The 21,976-nt window shown below is 40.0% G+C and overlaps 1 long non-coding RNA gene and 1 pseudogene across 1 annotated transcript in view; one reads left to right on the top strand and one right to left on the bottom strand.

The window, feature by feature from the left end:
* Positions 1-20,406, top strand: part of LOC143666622 (uncharacterized) — a 39,373-nt gene extending 18,967 nt beyond the window's left edge. The window contains exon 3 of the long non-coding RNA XR_013167697.1: positions 20,254-20,406. This is a non-coding gene — a long non-coding RNA (uncharacterized LOC143666622). The remainder of the gene's footprint in view (positions 1-20,253) is intronic.
* Positions 9,789-11,401, bottom strand: LOC143666621 (T-complex protein 1 subunit epsilon pseudogene; annotated as a pseudogene).
* Positions 20,407-21,976: the final 1,570 nt, after the last annotated feature.

The following is a 21,976-nucleotide window of genomic DNA, read 5'->3' as shown; positions in this document are numbered from 1 at the left end:
TGTGTCAGCACTCCAAGCATCTCAAAATTTCTCTATCTGTCTTGGCTCTAATTCCTGTGTAGCTTCTGTCATCTCTCTCAGCTCCTGGTATCTCCTGTTGCTTCAACATTTCCAGACATCTGTATATGCATCTTCATCTGAGATATTTCTGAAATTTCTCCCCTTTTAAAGGACTCCAGTAATCTAATTAAGAGCCAACTTGAATGGGCAGGCTCACATCTCTATCTAACATAAAGTTACACCCATAATTGATTGGGCCAATCTCCATGAAAACAATGTAATCAAAGAATTCCACACTTAACAGTAGTTGGATTGGATTGGATTAGGAAAAAACATGGCTTTTCCGGGCTGCAAAATAGTTTGAAACTAGCACTCTGCCCCAGCTTTTATTTGTTTGTTTGTTTGTTTACTCCTTCCATAGAATATGTTTTTCCATTTTCACTTTCAGCCTATTTGTATCTTTTTAAAATGAGTCTCTTGTAAATAGCATATAGAAAGATCATATTTTTAACTCCACTCTGCCAATCTGCATCTTTTGATTGGGGAGTTTAATCCATTACATTTAAAGTTGTTACTGTAGTACTTCTTACTTCAACTATCTTATCCTTTGGTGTTTTATTTGTCAGATCTATTTTTTTCTCTTTTTGTTCTTTTAGTTACCTTTTTAAATACTTCTCAATTCTGCACCCTTTTCCAGGCCTCTCTCTCTTGTCTTTTCTTTCCAGCTAGCATAAATCCCTTTAGTAGTTCTTCTAGGGCCAGCCACTTATAGACAAACTCTTTCAGCTTCTATTTATCTGTGAATATTTTAAAATTTCCCTCATTTTTTATGGATAGGTTTGGGTATAGAGAATTCTTAACTGGCAACTTTTCTCTTTTAGTATCTTAAATATATCATACCACTGCCTTCTCGGCTCCATTGTGTCGAGAAATCATTACTTAGTCTTATTTGGCTTCCCGTGCACGTGGTGAATCCCTTTTCTCTTGCTACTTTCAGAATTGTCTCCATCTCTTCAGCATTTGACAGTCTGATTGGTATGTGTCTTGGAGTGGGCCTATTCAAATATATTCTGTTTAGAGTACTTTGGGCTTCTTGACCATGCATATTTATGTCGTTTATAGGGTTGGGAAAATTTCAGCCATTATTTCTTTGAACATTGTTCCTGGGGCTTTTCCCTTCTCTTCTGCTTTTGGAATATCCATAATGCATACTTTTGTGTGCTTAGTGTTTTCAATCATCTCCGAGTCTCTAAAATTTATACATTTTTACTCCATTTGTTCTTTTGTCTGTTTGTACTTGGTTGCTTTGTCTTCCAGTTTGCTGATTCTGTCTTCCGCCTTATAATCTGCTGTTGTGTGTCTTCAGTATATTTTAAATTTCATCTTCGATGTCTTTTATTTCCATGTCTGTTCTAGTTTGCTAGCTACCAGAATGTGATGTATCAGAAACTGAATGGCTTTTTGAAAAACAGGAACTTGATAAGTTGCTAGTTTGCAGTTTTAAAGCTGAGAAAATGCCCCAATCAAAGCAAGTCTGTAAAAATGTCCAATCTAAGGCACGAGGAAAAGATATCTTGGTTCAAGAAGGCTGACGACGTTCAGGGTTTCTCTCTCAACTGGAAAGGCACATGGCGAACATGGGGGCATCCCCTTGCTTTCTTTCCAGGCTTCTTGTTTCATGAAGCTCTCCCAGGGCCATATTCCTTCTTCATCTCCAAAGGTCTCTGGTTGTATGGGCTCTGGCTCTCATCATTCTTGTCACCCTGTTGTGGCTCTGCTCTCTCAGAATCTCATTGTTCTGAAGCTTTCTTCAAATGCTTCCTCTGTTAAAGGATTCCAGTAAAGTAATCAAGACCCATCTGGAATGGGTGGAGTCACATCTCCATCTAATCAAGTTTAATACCCACAGTTGGGTAAGTCACATCTTTGTGGAGATAATCTAATCAGTTTCCAACCTATAGTACTGAAGAGGGTTAGAAGAAATGGTTGCTCCCACAAGATTGATTAGGATTAAAACATGGCTTTTCTAGGGTACATAAATCCTTTCAAACCAGCACAATGTTTCTTATTTTTCTATATATTCTTTCAAATTCTTCTTTGCCCTTCTAGTATCTTAGTTTCCTTTTTTCTCTTTAAACACATTTTCCTTCATTTCTTTGAATTGATTCAGGAGATTTGTTTGAACATCTTTGATTAGTTTTTCCAAATTCTGTGTCTCCTCAGACTTTTTGATTTGTTCCTTTAAGTGGGCCATTTCTTGTTGCGTGTTAGTGTACTTTGTCATTTTTTTGGTGTCTGGTCATCTGATTATCTTGATGGGTCGTTTTTGAAGATTGGTTCCTCTCTCTTGTCTAGGATTTAGTTGTTGACTGGGTTTGTACAAAGGCACTGCTTTGACAGTTGGGTCATCAGTATTTCCTGCTCATGACAGGATCAGGTGTCCATGCAATGTGTGCAGACCAGCTCCATCAGGCCTGTAGAGGCTCTGAAAAGCCCTGCTGATTTCCCCTGCACCTTCCAGCCTGGCCAGCAGATGGCCATTTTCTGCTCAGAGGTTGTTCACCTCCTGGACCCCTGCAGTGTCTGTCCTGGTGGGACTGAAATTTCAGGGTTCTGGTGCATTCGCTTCACAGGCCAAAATGTAGCTCAGTATTGGGCCATGTCCCCCTTTGTACTTGTGGCAAGGAACATCCTCAGCTTCCCAGTCTGCAGCCACCCCCCAGGCAAGGATTGGGCCACCCACAGCTTTTCCCTCAAAGATGGGAGGTGGGCATCAGGACCCACAGCTGGAATTATAATCTGTCTGAGTTTTCTCAGACTCTTCATCCCTTATTGACCGGACCTTGAGATGTCCTTCCGTGCTCCCCAGGTCCCCAGACAGTTGGCTCAAACAGTTTATACCTGGCTACTTGCTGCTTTGGGGGGAAATTCTGTGGTTCCCTTCCTAATCCTCTGTTTGGAAGCTCATCTTAGCTGTCTTTTTGTATTCCACCCACCCTAGTGGTTTGGATCTTGCTGTGGGTCCCTGTGGGCTTGAGTTCCTAAATCTGGATATAGGTGGAGCTCTGTTTCATTGTGAGATATTTTATAGTCAGGGTAACTGGTGGGAAGTGGGAGGGATCCTGGTCTTTGAGCACTTCCCAAGCTATGTGGGACCAAGTAAGGGAGAGAAGAGGACTAGCTGTTTAGGCGAATTTACTTTTTTCTTGTAATGGTATTTTATGGTTTATTTTGATGTACCTTGAGTTTTTACAAACACTACTGCAGCTTACTACCTTATACTTTTTAATGCAATTTTATTGACATATGTATGTGTATACCGTATAATCATCCAAGTTGTGCAATGAATGATTCACAGTATCATCATATAGCTGTGAATTTCTCATCACAATCGATTTTTGAACATTTTCATATCTCAAAAAAAATAAAAATAAGAATAAATTAAAAATAAAGATGGAAAAGATATCCCATACTCCCCCATCATTTATTTATTATTATTTTTTTAACCTACTCATCTATACATACACTGGATAAACACAGTGTCAGTCACAAGGTTTTCACAAACAATCACACCTTAAAAGTTCTATGGCCATACCACCTCAAATGCCCAATCTCATCTGAATTTACTTTTGACTCATGCAAAATTTGCTTTTGGTTCATTATGACATTTACACTTACAGGACAAAGGGTGTCATGAATCCCTATATAACCACCACACAGCTTCAATAGTTAGCAATTCATGGTCAATTTTATTTAATCTATTAACCACTTCCCCCTCCTTATTATATAGCAAACCCCAGACATTTCATTTCCTCCATTATATTTTAGAATGTTTCTCATAACGATACCATTATTGTCAAGAGATTAATTATCTACTATTCAGACATGCTCACATTTTTCCGTCTCATAGATTCGTTATGCTTTTAACACGTTTTTTTCAAACCAAGATCCAAATATGGTTCATTTCATTGCAATAGATTGATATGTTTCTTTCGCCTCTTAATCTACTGGTTATCTTTTTTTTTGGTTTTCTTGTGGTTTATTTATTGAATAAACCGGTTGATCAGGTAATTGTCTGGTAGTGTTGTTTTTCTTTACATTTTTAACCAAAATTTTTATTGAGATAATTTACATCCATATCAAGTTGTAAGAAATTACATAGAAGAAACCCCTTGTATGATTTTCTCTCAATGGTAATATTTTTTGTATATGATGTGAGTTTTGGGCCAATTTGAATGGTCCATGTTCATTCTTCTGCATGTGGCTATCAAATTTTCCCTGCACCATTTGTTGATGAGATTGCTCTTTCCTCACTGAGTGAACTTGGAATTCTTATCAGAAATCAGTTGGCCAGATGTGAGGGTTTATTTACAAATTCGCAATATTCCATTGGTCTATTTGTCTATCCTTATAACAGTACACTATTTTGATTATTGAACCTTGTTTTATAAAAATAATTTTTATTGTAGTAGCATATATGTTCTAGTCTTCCAAAGCTGCCTGAGACAGACTGGTTTTCAGTAAAAGGGGATTTATTTAGTTAACATATAGTTCTTCAGAGGAAAGGCAGCTAAGTTTCAACTGAGGTTCTTTCTTACATGGGAAGGCACAGGGCGATCTCTGCTGGCCTTCTCTCCAGGCCTCTGGGTTCCAACAACTTTCACTGGGGTAATTCCTTTCTATATCTCCAAAGGCCTGGGCTGAGCTGCAGGTGCTGAGATGAGGCATGCTGAGCTGCTTGGGCTGTACTATGTTGAGCTCTCTCATTTAAGCACCAGCCAATTAAATCAAACATCATTCATTGCAGCAGGCATGCCTCCTAGCCGATTGCAGATGTAATCAGTGACAGATGAGCTTTACAAGCCATTGGCACCTTCACCTGGCCAAGTTGACACCTGAACCTAACTACCACAATATAGATAACACAAAATTTCCCATTCAATCACTTTCTTTGTACAATTCAGTGGTATTAATTATATTCACAATGTTGTGCTACCATCACCAAAAGTCCGTTAACCAAACTGTTTCATCATCTGAAACAGATACTCTGTACTCTTTAAGCAATAGTTCCCCATTACCACCACTTCCCTTCCCCACCCCTGGCTCCTGTCATCTACTTCTGTCTCCATCATTTTGCTTATTCTAGGCATCTCATATAAGTGAAATCATAAAATATTTGTCCTTTTTATTTCTGGATTATTTCACTCAATATGATGTCTTCACGTTTCATCCATGTGTAGCATGGAGATTGAATCAGTCATCAAAAACCTTCCAACAAAATAAATAAAACTCAGGACCAGATGGTTTCACCACTGAATTCTACTGAACATTTAAAGAATTGATGTCAATGCTTCTCAAACTTCCAAAAAGTTGAAGAGGAGGGAAGATTTCCTACATAACTCTATGAGGACAGCATTATCCTGATACCAAACCCAGATAAGGACATTGCAAGAAAAGAAAATTACAGACCAATATTCCCTATGAACATAGACACAAAAATCCTGAACAAAATACTGGCAAACTGAATCCACCAGCCTATTAAAAGGATTATACACTATGACAAAGTTTGATTTATTCCAGAAAAGCAAGGCTGGTTCAACATTAGAAAATCACTCAATGTAGTACACAACTTCAATAGAATGAAGGGGGAAAAAAAACCCACACAGTCATCTCAATTGATGTAAGAAAAAGTATTTGACTATATCCAATATTATTTTATGATAAAACACTCAGAACACTAGGACTAGAAGGGAGGTTTTTCAACCTGATAAAAGGACATTTATGAAAAGCTCACAGTAAACATCATACCAAATAGTGAAGGCCTGAATACTATCCTAAGCTCAGGAGCAAGACAAGGGCACTTCCTGCCATCACTGTTATTCAACATGAAACTCGAAGTTCTAACCAAAACAATCAGAGAAGAAAAAGAAACAAAAGGCACCTAATTTGCAAAGGAAGAAGTAAAACTGCCTTATTCACAGATGACATGGTCTTTCATTGAAGAAAATTCTTAAAAATCTGTAAGAAGCCTACTAGAACAAATGCAGAAGTTAGCAAACTGGCTGGATTTAAGATCAACATACTCAAATCATGTTTCTTTACATCAGAATGAGCAATCCAATGAGAAGATTAATAAATCAATTCCAATTTAATAGCAGCTAAAAGAATAAAATGTCTGGGAATATATTTATACAAGCAGATGAAAGATTTGTACATTGCTTTCCAAGATAAGTAGAAAAACTGAAGACCTGGGAGAGACAACCCAGGATTTTGAGCCAATTTGAATGGTCCCTATCCCTCTTAATGCAGAACAGAGAATTTTCAAAGGGGTGATGTTTGTTTGTGGGTATTTTTCCCCCACTAAGAAAAGCCTTTCATTAGAGCTGTTGGACTTGAATGATTTATCACATTGCGTTCATGTCTTCACCCTGTACTCCCTGGCAGGAAGGTTGTGAAGGCCACAGAATATTTACGCCTTTGAGATTTTCTTCATTTCTTGTTTCTTTGTGTGCTTGAGTTTTCTCTCATGGTCTGAACTGCATCAACTGATGTTTTTCCTTTTTTTTCTTTTGCATGGGCAGGCTCCAGGAATTGAACCCAGGTCTCCAGCTCAGCAGGTGAAAATTCTTGCCACTAAGCCACTGTTGCACCACCCCGCACCAACTGATTTTAAATGAAATATAGGGGTAACTTGAGTTATGTTTTGTTGTTGTCTTTTTAGCATATGGCCAAAGATTACTCTTGAAATCCTAATACAGGTTTTGTTTCCATTGGAATTCATAGGCAAAATCTGCCAGATTGGCCACTGAGGATGATCTAAAGCCATTCAAATTTCATCTGAGCTTCTCAATGTCCACTACACATAAGCTGCTATGTATTTTGCTTATTTGAAAGAAAACCCGATTTATTCTAAATGACTTTGCCCTAGAAAGGTAAAGAGTGGCTTCCTGGTTTGGGGAGATTCTCCCATTTCCTTTCCCTGCCTCGACCAAGCTCACAAGTCTACATTCTCACACAGAGTGGACAAATGTTTTCTCCTTTACAGAAAATAAAAAGAAATTGGAAGGGCAGGCCACAGTGGGTCAGCAGGCAGAGTTCTCACCTGCCATACTAGAGACCCAGATTCAATTCCAGATGCCTGCCCATGCAAAAAAAAAAAAGAAAAGAAAAGAAATTGGAAGAAGATTGCCATATATTGAGGTCTGGGAATGCTGCAAGAGAAGAAGAATGCAAAACTCTAAGACTAAAAGTAGAGATTCTTGATGAAATCTTGTGAACAGCAAATGATGGCCACTGAAGAGTAAAATATTCATGTGGTCATTGTTATAATACTACTGTAGGAATGAATGTGTGGACCAAAGAAGATAATTGTCCTATTTTACACTTCATTCAGTACAGAATTAGCATTGTCCTTACTTTTTTTATTTCCATAATCTGTATTTTTCTTTCCATCCTAAATGGTCACCAAGTACCCTTGCCTGTGATTTATCTGGGAGGGCAGAAGGTGTATTGATACTACAAATTGCTGCTGCTAAGCTGCTTTGTCTTTTTTCATGATCCTTTTCCTTTCTGTTTTCCAGCATATGCTTTATCCTTGCTTTCTCTGTGACCAAGTTACTAAATTCAGATGTTCTACTCATTTGTTTTATTACCTCCTACAAATTTTGAGTGTTATATTACCTCTTGCAAATCTTGAAAGTTTTTCAGTAGAATAAAATCTTTGATGTCTTTGAACTATCAAAAGTGTCATTTGTTTTGGACTTAAAATAAGGCAAATATTCCACCCAAATGGTACAGAGTGGTTTGGCATTCTTGGAGAATTATACTTAGTTAATCCCTTACTCTTCATAAATGTTTCTTTCAAATTTAAAGTTAGGTTACTTTTGAAATATACATGCTTTTAGTGCTTTTTGAGTTATTCCTTTTTAGAACTATTTCTCTGAAAATGGACTTTATTTGGCCATTGCTGTTTGTGTCTGCTCCATTCTTCATTCTTTGCAGAATGTAGCAGTCTCTGAGAAGACCTAAAGTAAAAAAATTTACTTTTTTCATTTTTAAGGTCACTACTGTAATGCCATTAAACTCTGAAACCAGGTCACTTACTTTTGTCTTCATTCTGTGATCACCGAGCAGCCCTTGTTTACTTTTAACACATTTTGTGGAAGTTCATACTTAATTTCTGATCTTTTTAAGAGAGATATTTCTCATTTCAGTCATTGTTTTAGCAAAATGGATCTCTCACTTGTGGTAGTCCTATGATTACCTAAATGACTACTGCTTTTTTTCCTTATATAGATTCATCACCTCTAAAATCTATTCAGTCCCCTGTTTGCTGCCCTATTCTCCTTCCAAACCTCATGTCCTAGCTCAGGCCTGATCTCCTTTTCTGTCTCAGTGTCATATTTACTCTCCTTATCTCACATTTCCTGCTCTTCTGAGCCCTGACCTATCCTCTCTACAGCTACTAGTGTACAACTTCTAGAATGTACATCAGCTGTATTGTTCCAAGCTCACAGTCTATAGAGTTCACACCACTCCCTGGAGCATCGGTCCAGCCTCCTCCACAGGGTGCAAGGACTTTCCCTTCCATGTGTCCCTGACGGCCTCTCCCAGCTCCTTCCCTGTAGCCCCCTCCAAAGCATCACTCCTACAGCCCTTGATCAGCAACCTCAGGTCCCCTGAAGGCTCTTTTTCTCTTTGTGGATTGGGTTCTCAACATCAAAAATCTTACATGGGTGACTGGATGTGGTGTGGACCTCTTTTTTTTTTTTTTTTTTTTTTCACCATCAGGCACTAAGAATCGAACCCAGGTCTCCGGCATGGCAGGCGAGCTCTCTGCCACCGAGCCACCATTGCCTGCCCAGTGTGTACCTCCTTCCCCTCCTAGGAGGCACAAACTGAATGCACATGAACAGCAGAAAAGTCAGACAGGACTGTCAGAAGCAGAGGAAAAAGCAAATATGGCTGTAGAGGGAGTCAAGAGCTATAAGTGAGTTCATCCCCTAAACACCATTGCTCATGAAAACCCTGTTGGAAGTTTTTTATTTTTAGCTGTTTGTGCATTGTTTAGAGAAAAGTAGCACAGAATCATAAATAAATGGTCAAAAGACATGGAGATTTCACACAAGGAAATAAAGCTAAGTTTAAAAATGAAAAAAAAATGAAATTATAAAAATTTTAGAACTTTAGTGTTTGCAAGAATGTGAGGGAACTTGGTTCATGCAGATATGGCCAGATATGGTGTAAATTGGTGTAATTCCTTAGGAAAGCAGTTTGGTGTAGGTGAATCACAAGTCTTAAAAATTATCACACCAGCGTGTCTCTCTCTTCAGCACACCCATGCTCACCCTTTCAGCATCTACTTACTTTTTCTTCGATAAATTTTTTTTTATTTGCTTATATCTGCTTGTGTCATCCTTGGATTCCTTCTTGCCACAAGATGTCAAGCTTGGAAAGGGGTTCTGGTGACAAAGAAGCTCCAGCAACATTGCTACCCACAGGAGCCTTGTGTCCACTGCTTTCTTTTTGTTGTTGTTGTTTGTTTGTTTTTTTGTTTTGTTTAAAGAGATCCCTTTAATATAATGAATACAAAAGCTTGTAAGACAGTATCCCTCTGATTACATGTCTTTGAACAAATGAAGCTATAGTTACCAAACAGATATTTTTATTAGCGCATCTACAGTATCTGAAAAAGGAAATAATAAACAGCTGTAGATGTATCACAAAACACCCCTTTATTTAATCACAGTAGTGGATCTTACAACTACATTTTATTCTAAATTTTTTCCTTATTCTTCAGGTTCTCCAGGTTTACAGATGCCATCACTCTTCAAAATCATTCTAAGCTTTTGTGTTGCAAGAGATATCTGTTGCTTTTTGCTGATCAAGGTTTCTATGACATATTGTTTCTTCATATCATTTGTGCCCTTCTGCAAACAACCAATACCAAGAGGAGTGTTCTCCTCCTTCACTTGTCTGGCTCAGACTTGGTCATCGTCTGGGATTCATGCCACTGTTTTCAGATAGGGCCATAGGGATGGCTTCCAGCATGTCGGCAAAGACTCTCATTGCATACTGCTCCAAGGTTGGGCACTTACCCACTTCCTGGCTAACCGCCAAAGCACAAGAGATCTCAGCAGCACTACCTCCATAGACAGCACAGTGTCACAAATGAGGTTCCTGATGACACACAAGGTAAATAAAAGAGATCACTTTGCTTCCTTGGTGATGATCTTGTTTCCTCCTTGAATGAAAATAGTCATAGCCCTAGAGTTCTTACACTGCTCAATAACCAGCATTTTGTCTTTAGTTGTCCTGAATGAGATCTCTTTTACAAGACCAGCAAAACCCAGCTTCCAGCTGTGAGTTCAGAAAACCTTAGAACAATTCATCCTCCAGTTGCAATGGCAATCAACTCAATTTCAGGTCCTCCAAATTAACAAATGGCAAACAAGTTATTCTGAAGAAGTAAATGATTTGCTTCATCATCAACACCCCACTGGCAAATAGCTTGGTTAGCTCCAGTTTCTTTAATTTGTTGAATCACCTCTTCAAACTCTTCCTTTTCATATTTCTGAAGGGCTTTTTAATCTTCTACAGAGGTCACATCAAGCTTATGCTTCATTTTTGGTTTAGGTGGTTCAAACAGACATGTGAGAATTTCAGTCTTTGCATTTTCCACTTTTTTTTTTTGGCATTTGTGGGTGGCTGAAATCCTCATCAACGATTACGCCCTTAATAAGTTTAGTGTCCTCCAGCCTCCCTCCCACTTTGCCTTCTACTTTGATGAGCTCAAAGTCAAAGTCCCTCCTCTGCCACCATGAGGACCACATTCACAGCAATCTCGGCCACTTGTGGTGACAGCTTTTGGCCACACTGGAACCCAGTGTAGTCTTTGCAGTCGGAATCAGGGGTTCTGTGTCCTTCATGTCCACAAGAACGCGGTCGCTGATCTTGTCCGGGTGCCCAATGGCGATGAGGGCAGCTTGCTCGTAGCCGTCGGCTACTCTGATTGGGTGAATACCATGGTCCAGCAACTTTTCAGCTTCTTCTAACAAGGCACCAGCCAGGATGACCACTCCTGTGGTTCCATCTCCAATTTCGTCATCCTGGGACTTGGAGCGTTCAACCATCAGCTTGGCAATCTGATGAAAAACATCCATCATGCTTAAAATGGTGGCCCCATCATTGGTTACGGTCACATCGCCATCTTTGTCCGCCACCATCTTATCAAGCCCATTTGGTCCAGTGAGGTTCTCATTGTATTTGCTACAGCCTTTGCAGGCATTATATGAGACTTGAGGGCCTCAAGGCCCATAAGACCAGGCTTGCAGTCCTGATCCTTAATGATGAGGAAAGGGCATCCATATTCATTGAAGACGAGGGTCCCCATGGTTGCCATGATGCAGCAGCAGGAGTTATTCCACTGCTTTCTTGCTGCCCACGGAGCACGTGGCATGCTTACCAAGATGATGTGAGATCAGGTTTTTCATACAATTATCAAAGGAAAGATGAAAGGATATAAAACATCTGGACTTCTGGAATTACTTTCACATCTTTGTCAAAAACTAGCTGGGAGCTGTGCAGCAGTGGCTCACTGGCAGAATTCTCACCTGTCATGCCAGAGACCCGGGTTTGATTCCCGGAGCCTGCCCATGTGGAAAAAAAAATTTTTAAAACATCAACTGGGATATTTATGTGGGACTATTTCTGGAGTTTCCATTCTGTTCCATTGATCTATATGTTGTAGTGTGACACTCACAATTTATTCTTTTTTTCAAAATTGTTTCCACTATTCAAGTTCTTTGGCCTTTCCAAATAAATTTTTCAATCAACTTGTTTATTAAAAAAAGATCAAACTGAAAATGGCAGAAAAAGCTCCAGGACTCAGTTCTTCCACCAAAGTAAAGAGGCAGGAAATGTCTGAAACAACAGTTTTGAATCTTCATATGCCAGAAGAATGCTGTACAGTATCCTGGGAAGAGCAGGAATAAGAGACTGATGAATTATGGTAAAGAACTGTACATTGCATTCTCTGCACAATGGTTACTGGCACTATTCCCTACTCTTTGCAGGCACCCCTGGAGTCCAGTCACTTATCAGCTGCTACTGAATGCAAGGGACATAAAAATCCTCTTGCCCAAGAACAGGGTACTGCACAACTAAGCACCGATCACAGCTTTTGATTAGCACATTTGGATTGCTGTGCCCTGGTTGAAACTATTGTTCAACCTTCCCCAAATAGGGGTGGAGGCAGTGGAGATTTACAGACGCTGTGCTTCTGCAGGCAGGGCTGTAGGGGCCGGTTAGCTGAAGGGCTACATTTACTGGGAAGACCAGGAAAGCTCAGCTTTGGAAAAAAGTCAATAGAGAAGTTTGGGGCACCCTTCCTGACCACAGGGCACGTTGGGGCTTGTCTGTGCCCCTTTTGTGGTTCCCTGACCCTGTTTTGGCCTGGAAAGACCAAATTGGGAAAGTCCTCCCCAAGTGACCCTTCTCCCAGAATTTGCCATCAGGCAAAAGCAGCATGAAAGAATGAAAGGAGTATAAAAATCTATAAAAGCAGACAGTCTTGAACAAAAGCTTGCCAACTTCAGATACCCAGGAGGGAGGTTTCCCTGGGAAACAGATGGCAAAATCACCCTCATACCGAAGATGCATAAAGATACCACAAAACGGAAAATTACAGACCAATATCTTCGATGAATAAAGATGCAGTTATCTCAATAAAATACCAGCAAACTGATTCCAACAGTATATTGAAAGAATTATACAACATGACCAAGTAGGATTTATCCCTGGTAATGAAGGATGGTTCAACATTAGAAAATCAATTAATGTAATACACCACATTAGCAGAATGAATGAGAAAGAACAAATGATCATCTTAACTGATGCAGAAATGGCATATGGCAAAACTTAGCACCCTCTCAGGATATAAAGACTTAGAACACTGGAAAAGAAGAAAATTCCTCAACATGATAAAGAGTATATATGAAAATCCCACTACTAGCATCTTACCTAATGATAAAAGACAGCAAGCTTTCCCTGTAACATCTGAAATAAGACAAGGAGGCCTACTGTCACCAAAGTTACTTAACATTGAACTGGAAATTCTTGCCAGAGCAAATAGGCAACAAAGAGAATTAAAAGACACCCAAGTTAAAAAGGAAGAATTAAAACTACTTGCAGATGATATGATCTTATCTACAGAAAATCCTGAAAAATCCACAACAGAGCTCCCAGAGCAAATAAATAAATTCAGCCAAGTGGTGGGATACAAGATCAACAATAAAAATCAGTAGTGTTTCTACACACAAGCTATGAACTATTGAAAGAGGAAATCAAGAAAAAAAATCCACTCACAATAGTAAAAACAATCAGATATCTAGGAATAAATCTAACAAAATATGCAAAAGATTTGTGCACAGAAAACTACAAAGCATTGCTACAAGAAAGTAAAGACCTAAATATGGAATGATGTTCCATGTCTGTGGATGTTAGACTAAATATCATTAAGATGTTAATACTACCCAAAACAACTTGTAGATCCAGTGTAATCCCAATAAAAATTCCCACAATCTTCTCAGCAGAAATGGAGAAGCCAACCATCAAATTTATATGGAAGGGTAAGAGACCCCAAACAGCTCAAGTTGTCTTAAAAAAAAAAAACCCACAAGATCAAAGTTTATTTCTCTTGTTTGTAGAAATCCAGAGTTAAATAATTCAGGGCTAGTACATATCTTTTATCCTTGAAGTCTTAGGGCCCGGTATATATAAGTCCAATCATTTCAAGTGCTGCCATGACATCTTTGAGCCTCACAGGGCCCCAAAGACCTAATGGTGAGTTCTGTTGCTCTCAGCAGATATGCCTCCCTACCCAGCAGGAAATACTTCCCATCCGGATATGTCCCCCATCTGCCAGACCAGCTGCACACAACCTAATGATGGATTTCAGACTAAGAGCAAAAGGAACTTCTGTTGCAGAGGCTCCCTCAGGCCCCTCCTCAGTGTCCTTGGAAGGTCAAAGGACCTAAATATGAACCCATTGCCATACTAGCTAGTATTGTATCCTCCAGACAGTGCTGCTGCTAACACCCTCCCCTGCCAGCATCTCACCCTGCCTGATGCATGCACCTGTACATCAAAGGAGAATACCTCAGCAATAAGTCAACAAGCCCCAGAACAAAGAACCAGAGCCATCTTCTTTTTCTTCCTGCTGGCTCTCCAGGTGGGAACCAATTTCAGGAGCCCACCTGTTTCTTCCCTACTTTATCCCTTTAATAAATTTGTTAATCTTTGACTCGCTGTCTTGTGTGGAATCCTTAACAACCCTGTGCTTAACACCTAATACGTTTCATTTCTCTGTCAATCAGTAGAATATTCAAATGAGACAATCACATCCTTCTGCAGCAACGAGGGGTGCACCTCACCCTCTCATTACTGCAAAGTCTGCCTCCCACAGACCCTGCAGCTTCACTCTAAGTGCAAATCTTTATGGCCCTGCCTGGTGTGTTCTGTGAATTTATGGGTCTCAAACTGCCAACAGGAATGACACCAGCAAGAAAGCAGAGTAAGAAGCTCCAGGGTTCTGCACCCAGTAGCAACACTGGAAGATCAGAAGAAATCAGCAGAACCAACTTTCTCAGAGATGAGCAAAACAATTAAAAAGTTTGCTGTAACTGAGTGCTGAAGCAAAAAAAAAAAAAAAAAAAGGCAACTTAAAAACAGTTGGAAATGCTCATGGGACTTACTGGCTCTTCTTCCTCAGAAAATTACAGCACCAGCCCACATTCCCAGTGAGGGTCCCTAGTCATGAGTTTGGGAGGGAGTAGACTAACCCTTAAATACATATCAAGGTGCATGTATGTCACTACCAATCTGTTGGTGGCAACCTGAAGAACTGATCCAGGATCTTCTCTCTGTCAACTGTCCCAGAACTTGCTCTCTCTCTCTTTTTAAATAGTTTTATTCACACACCACACAGTCCATCCAAAGTGTACAATCAGTGGCTCTTGTTATAGTCACAGACCTGTGCATTCATCACTACAATCAATTTGAGAACATTCTCATTGTAAAGTTATCTTGAAATAAAGGAAAAGTTGGAAGACTCACACTTCCCGGGTTTAAAGAATATTACAAAGCCACAGTAATCAAAACTGTATGGTACTGGCTCAAGAACAGACATATAGACCAATGGAATAGAATTGAAAGCTCAGAAATCAATGCTCACATATATGGCCACCTGAGTTTTTAACAAGGTGGCAAACACAACTCAATTGGGAAAGGATAGTATCTTCAACAAATGGTGCTGGGAAATCTGGATCTCCACTTGAAACCAAAAAAAAAAAGAAGGAGGGTTCCTTCCTCACCATCTGCAAAAGCAACTCAAAATGGATCAAATACCTAAATATAAGAGCTAGAACTATCAGACTCCTAGAAGAAAACATAGGGAAGTATTTTCAGGACCTTGTGTTAGTCAACGGTTTCTTAGATTTTATACCCAAAGCACAAGCAACAAAAGAAAAGATAGATAAATGGACCTCATCACAGTTAAAAAAAATTTTGTCCTTCAAAGGACTTTATCATGAAAGTAAAAAGACAATCTACACAATGGGAGAAAATATATGTAAACCACATAAATATTTAATATCTATAATATGTAAAGAAATCATTCAACTTAACAACCAAAAAGACAAACAAAAAAAGTGGGCAATAGGCTTGAACCAACAGCTCTCCAAAGAAAATATACAATGTCCAAAAAGCACATAATTAGATGTCAGGGAAATGCAAATTAAAACCACAATGAGATGCAACTTCATAACCATTGGATTGGCTGCTATTATAAAAACTGAAAATACCAACTTTGGAGAGAATGCAGATAAATAGGAACAGTTATTGCCTGTGGGGAATCTAAAATGTTGCAGCTGCTATGGAACAGGCTTTGGCAGTTCATCAGAAAGCTACGAATAGAACCACTACATGACCTGGCAATTCCACTATTTGATATAAACAGACTCAGTTATTGCAGTCCTGTGCAATATGGTGAGGGCATAAGTAAACAATAATAAAGCTTTTTGATGAAAGATATTCTTGGCAGGATGAATTAAGAAAATAATGAGAATGGGTAAGAACATTATAGCTTATCAACTCAGAACTTTCCAGATGTTAAATAATAAATAAGGAAACTATGGGACGATGCTTTTATCCAATTGTGCCCTTATAATCATGTGGCATCTGCTTTCACATGTTTTACAATTTTACAATTTTCTAAACATTCAAGAGTAGATTCTACACATACCTTTAGGCATGAGAGTTTGTCATTCAGTTTGTCATTCAGTTTGATCCCTTTGACCATGTTAAAGTTTCTAAGTCCAAGTTATTTGATATCTACTAATGAGCATGATATTATAATTTTTATTCAAGTCCATTCTTTTTCTATACTCAAGATTGGAACTAATTCAAAATAAGAAGCCCCAAGAGGAAGGAGGCATTTAGACATCAATGCCAGTAAAACCTGACATGCCTCGCCTTCCATAGAGAGGTAGGGAGCTCCTTGTGCATAGCTGTAAATTAATTTCTGTTGCAAAATCCAACTAAAATTATTTGTATTCAGGCAGACAATCCTCATGTAGCCAAAGACAGGAGGTTGCCTCATGGGGTGACAATTCGCTATTGTCTCAGGTCCACCGGCCACAGTGGCTCCTTGGGCCTGTCCTCCTTTTATGGTGCTGCTTATGGTGTCCCTCAAGTGACAGCAAATACCCTCCACCCTGACCATGGGGTTAATCTCAACTGAAAAGATATCTCTAAAAGGAATTGGGTTCAGTGCCCATTTTCCTGCACTTAGTTAAGTGCTCAAAGAAAAACCACACAGAACAGTTTAAAATGTGGCACCTATGTCCTGGCTAGAGATGCAATTTCTGGATTTGCCTCAGCAGATACCTAGTCTAGTACAAGATTCTTCTTTAAGAATTCTTGCTTTAAGACAGCAAGATTTTATTTACTATTGTTAGAGTTTCCTTGGTTTTTGTTTTTAGTTTTTTATCATTAGAGAGCTCTATAAATTTCTTTGTACTATTACTCCTCTAACCTGATAAAAGTAACCCTTAAACTTTAACATGCATTTTGTTTCTGTTTTTTGGGGTTTTTTTTGGCTCAAAGGGTTCCACAGGGCTTTCTCCATAGAACTGTATCACCGGACTCCTGAAGTGTGTTCTTTGTTGTTATTTTACACTTTTCCTCATTTTGGATTTACTGATCACCTGATTAGAACATCTTCTACCATCCTCATTACAGTAAAATGTGAAATGTCACATTTTATATTTTATATTGTGTGCTTCATGCAATTTTTAGTGCATTTAAACAAATTCATTTGAAATGTCAGGATTTATCATTGCCCCATCTGTGCTTAGAAATGTGCCATGGCAGAATCCCTCTAGTTGTATCCCCAGTAAAAACTAGCCGAATTATTAGAAGTTGCATAATTTAGTAGAAATGCACGATGAGTGAAATATTGAGAAGTGAACGTATTTATGAGTTCCAATGACTTTGAGGGCCAAGTTCCAAGAAAGACTTCAAATTATGTTCACATCTGTGTATTCTTATGTAGACCGTGTAGTTGTTAGAGCTGGTACGTCCTCTGAATGTACCACACGAGATTTGTTTACCTTGAAGTCAAAGTATATTTAATTCTGTTGCTGAGAATTCCCACCTCATTTTGGGTTATATTTTGTCTGCATCTTAAATGTATTTAACATATAATGTTACCTATAAATTTAGACAAATATAACAGCTGAGCTCCTCTACCTTGTACAAGTAATGTTTCTGTCTGAAACACTTCCCAGTTTCCCTGAAGGACTACAAAAATATGATCTCTCCTAAGGTCTTTGTGCCCCTGGACAGTAGCCCCGAAGGATAGAAAACCCCTCTGTCAGGAAAGCAGGCAGAGAAGTAAAAAGTAGGGCTTGGCAGACAGGCCTGACATTGAAACTAGCTCTGCTTCTTCCATACTGTGACCTTGGGCAGATAATCTACTCCTCTCAGAAACTCTATTCCCTTCTATTTATATCAGGATAGACAGATTTAACTTTAAGTTCTAGAATTTGAGGTAAGACATGAGAGGCCTGTGAAAGGTCTCTGAAGAGTAGCTATTATTCCATGTGTAGACAATGGACCTCTCATCCCCTCCTGTTCTGTCTATTTTCAATCTGCAAAGAGCAAGCTTCTTTGGTGTTGCTGAAGAGAGGGCTGAAGGACCTTGGAATTAGACTTTTTATGTTTGGAATGTGAATTCTCGACTAGTTTGAAATTACCTCCGTTAATGCTCTGGTACAGACTCATTGTCTTTCCTACATTTGCAGACACAGGCAGCGATGTGTTTAGTGCCAGCGCTTCTCTCCCATGGCATCCTTTAACTTTAAAGCAGTCTGAGGGACCGAGGGAAATGGATCACCTTTCCCAGCATGGATACTCTCTGGAAACTTGGTGGAGGCAATGGTGCCAAACCCTAACCCTGCCTCCTTGGTTTCAGTTTTTGTTGGTGTCATTGATTTTAATTGTCATTTCAACATATATAAAAACTTTAATTTTTGTTGTGCAGACAGCAAGAGGGTCCCCTCCTTTCCTCAAGATGCCCTTTATGCATCACCCCATGGGAGGCCCTCCACCGCCAATGCTGAGTTACGAGTGACTTTCTCTATCCAGGGGCCTCTCAGAGCTGCCCCATACCTCCACCTCCACCTCCACCATTTGGTAGAGTGATGTGGACAATATAAATCTTTTGCAGCAAAAGTCATAGTTGGTACTCAACACTTTCCAGTGCAAGGGTCTGCCTGGCCAAGGACATTGTAACCCTCCTCAAGTGTCTTAAGACACACTGTGGCCTGCACCATCCTCACCCATAGAACTGAGCAGCAGGTGTCCCTTGGAGACAAGGAAGGAAGTTTTCTATAGAGAGCCAGAAGTATCAGTTCTGCAGCTGCGCCCAGCTCTGTAAGGGATAACACACACCCCAGTCTCCAGGAACTTAAGATGCCCTACAGAAGAGAGACCCCTTTATGAAATGGCACAGAGTGTGTGGTCACCCATCATGGAAGCCCCAGTAGAGGGCCCTGGAGTAAAAAGAGGGAGATGGTAATCTCCATGGAAATAATCGGGAGAGTTCTGAAGTTATGGAAAAACTGAATTGATGCCAGATGGATGTTTCTTGAATTCAAATCATTGGAGCTGGAAAGCTGTCCCTACTGGGGCAGCAATTTGAGCAGGGAATTTGACAGCAAGCATGAGGTCCAGGCAGAGGTGCTGCACCTGTGGTCAAATGGCACAAGGGGCAATACTGCAGTAACGTTGATGAAAATACCATTGTTGTCATAAAGCCCTGACTTCATAATGTAGATGATTTTTCTCTTGGGATTGCGAAGGCTCTGCATCTACATGAAGGAATCCCATGTAGATATGGAAAATTTAATTTGGTTCTGACAGAACTTTTGTCTGCCTCAGTTTATTATGCCCAAGTGAAACCGAAAGTGAAGACAGCATCTAGTTTGTAGGAGCTGCTGCCTTGGCCTCCAGAATGAGTCATTCTCTCAGCAAGGCATTCAAAGCCTTCACGAGCTGTCCCAGCTGATCCTCCATCACCATGTCCCTAGCATCTCCTAGTTTCCTGCCCCTGACTCTTGGTTTCATGACTGCAAACATACCATGCAATAGCCCAATTCTTTGCCTGTGTTCCTGCTCTCTCAGTAAGATCTACTTAGGACCTCCGTTTTGTTATGTTCAGGAAGGGCATAATATTGGTTTTATAAAGTTCTGAGGATTGACAGATAAAGAACATGAAGAGAGCATCTTGAAAACTATGTGGCACATGTTGGACACCCACCCTTCTCATAGTTTAAATGAAATTCTTTGCACCCTACATTCATTATAGGACATCGCATTAAGTTATGCTTATATTTATATATAGTCTGGACCAGATATCCGCAATCTCCATATCAGGAGCTAAGGCATTGACTCTATGTTCTATTAAAATTTAGCTCTTATCAGATAAAAAATGGTACTGATGAGATTCTATACATAGTTAAATTCAGAGATCTCTTTCTGAGATGTGACTTCAAGTTTGTTTCATCACATACAGAACACACAGATACAGAACACTAAAATATTCATCCGGACCACAGTAATATTATAAAAGATAAAATGTGTATAGGAAAAATAAGTTCAGACTGAAATAACAAGGGCCTTTTTGCCTTCCAGGACAATTACACTGAGTCTTGAAAAGGATGCTCAGCAGTCGTCAGCAGGCTGAGGCCATTGCAAAGTTAAGAAAGGTGTCAGCTTTCTTTATGATCTGAAGGTTTCACCTGCCCCATCCTGCTTCTTCTCCTTTTATCTTTCCTAGGTGTTTCCCTAATAAACCTCTTTTTATCATAACAATGACTAGAGTCTTCTTATTGGAGCCCCAGCTGCCACACCGCCATATGCATACAGGAGGATTTACATTTATGTAGTGGAATAAAGGTCAATGCCACGGTGATGGATGCAGAAGCCACTGGGTTGATCCTGATTGGCAGAAAGAAAGCTTTCTGGGTTGAAGGAAACATCCTGTCTTGCTCCAGGAGGTGACTGTGTGAATTCTTTGGGTAAGTGTTCACTGTGTCCCAGATCCTGCATTACAGGTGTTCCAGATGATAATATAGACATGTAGGCAAGTATCAGACCCCTTGGAGGACAGATTTATTTGGGTAGGGGGGTGATGCATGAGTTGCACTGATTGACTACAAGAGACCAGTGAGGAGACATCAGAGTGATCCAGCCCTTTGCCAGTGCCCTTCTTCCACCATGACAGATGCCCCCCAATAGCACCCGTCCAGAGGGGCTCTGAGGGAAACATCTGGAAGCAGAATTTCCTTGTCAAGTCCTACAATCCTCCTACAATTTCCTTATTGAGTATGGACAGAGCAATAATCATCGATGATGACTCCCTGCCATGAGGAATGAGCTAATTTGAAAGTCTGGTTCCCTCAAATATCCCCAATCCATTGTTTCCTGTCCCAGCAGTCCTGGGAGTCTGTAGGGCCTCCTCTCCTGCCAGTTTTGGGAGGTTCCATTTGCCAGCAACCTTATTCAAGGGTGGGACATCAAGGCAACAAGGCCTAGTTGTTCACAGGCTACTCCAAGAAAGGCTTCCAACAGCAGTGGTCAGTTACTAGGGGCAGGAGCAACAGCTGTAACTGGATTCTCACAGGCTGAGAGCAGGGCTTTGGCCAAGGCACCTCAGTGATAGAGTCAGGGCTGGGAGAGGTGGTCCCCCTGAATGCTTGATCCAGGCAAGAGGGGAGCAGAAGGCTTAGGGAGTGAGCCGCATAGAGAGAGAGAGAGAGAGAATGAATGAGAGACAAAGACAAAGAGAGAGAGATGGGGAAAGATAGAGATGGGGATCAGAAATACACAGATGTAAACATGAGGAAGTTGAGATGAGGAGGAAAAAAGAAAGATGTACAAGAGGAAGAAAGAGGAAGGAAAGCAACACATCAGAAAGATATTTAAAGCATCAGGGAGTCAGTTTGGAGGAGATAGATAGAGCCAAGAAGAGAAGAAATAGCTTGGGAGGGACAAAGAGAGACACAGACACATCAAGAGAGTTGAATAGAGAAAGAGATTATGAAACAGAAGAGGGAGAGGAATAGAGGCAGAGGGAACAACAGAGATGGAGAGGCCATGACAGTCCAGGAGAAGGATCCAAAGAGAACAATAGTGAGAGAATTAGAAAGAGGAAGACAAATAGAGGAAGAGACAGAGTTAGTGTGAAACAGGAACAAAGAAAGAGACGAAATAAAGAATGGAGAGAGGGACAGAAGGAGGGAGAGAGAAAGAGAGACCCACCCAAAGTCCCGGAAATTGGAACAGTGTCAGAGAAACCCAGTTCCTTTCCACCACATTTCATTGACCCAAATCAGATTGTTCTAGTTTGTTAGTT

This window comes from Tamandua tetradactyla, chromosome 23 (genome assembly GCF_023851605.1).
Source record: "Tamandua tetradactyla isolate mTamTet1 chromosome 23, mTamTet1.pri, whole genome shotgun sequence".
In the NCBI taxonomy this organism is placed as follows: domain Eukaryota; kingdom Metazoa; phylum Chordata; class Mammalia; order Pilosa; family Myrmecophagidae; genus Tamandua; species Tamandua tetradactyla.
This window is presented reverse-complemented; position numbering and strand designations above follow the sequence as displayed.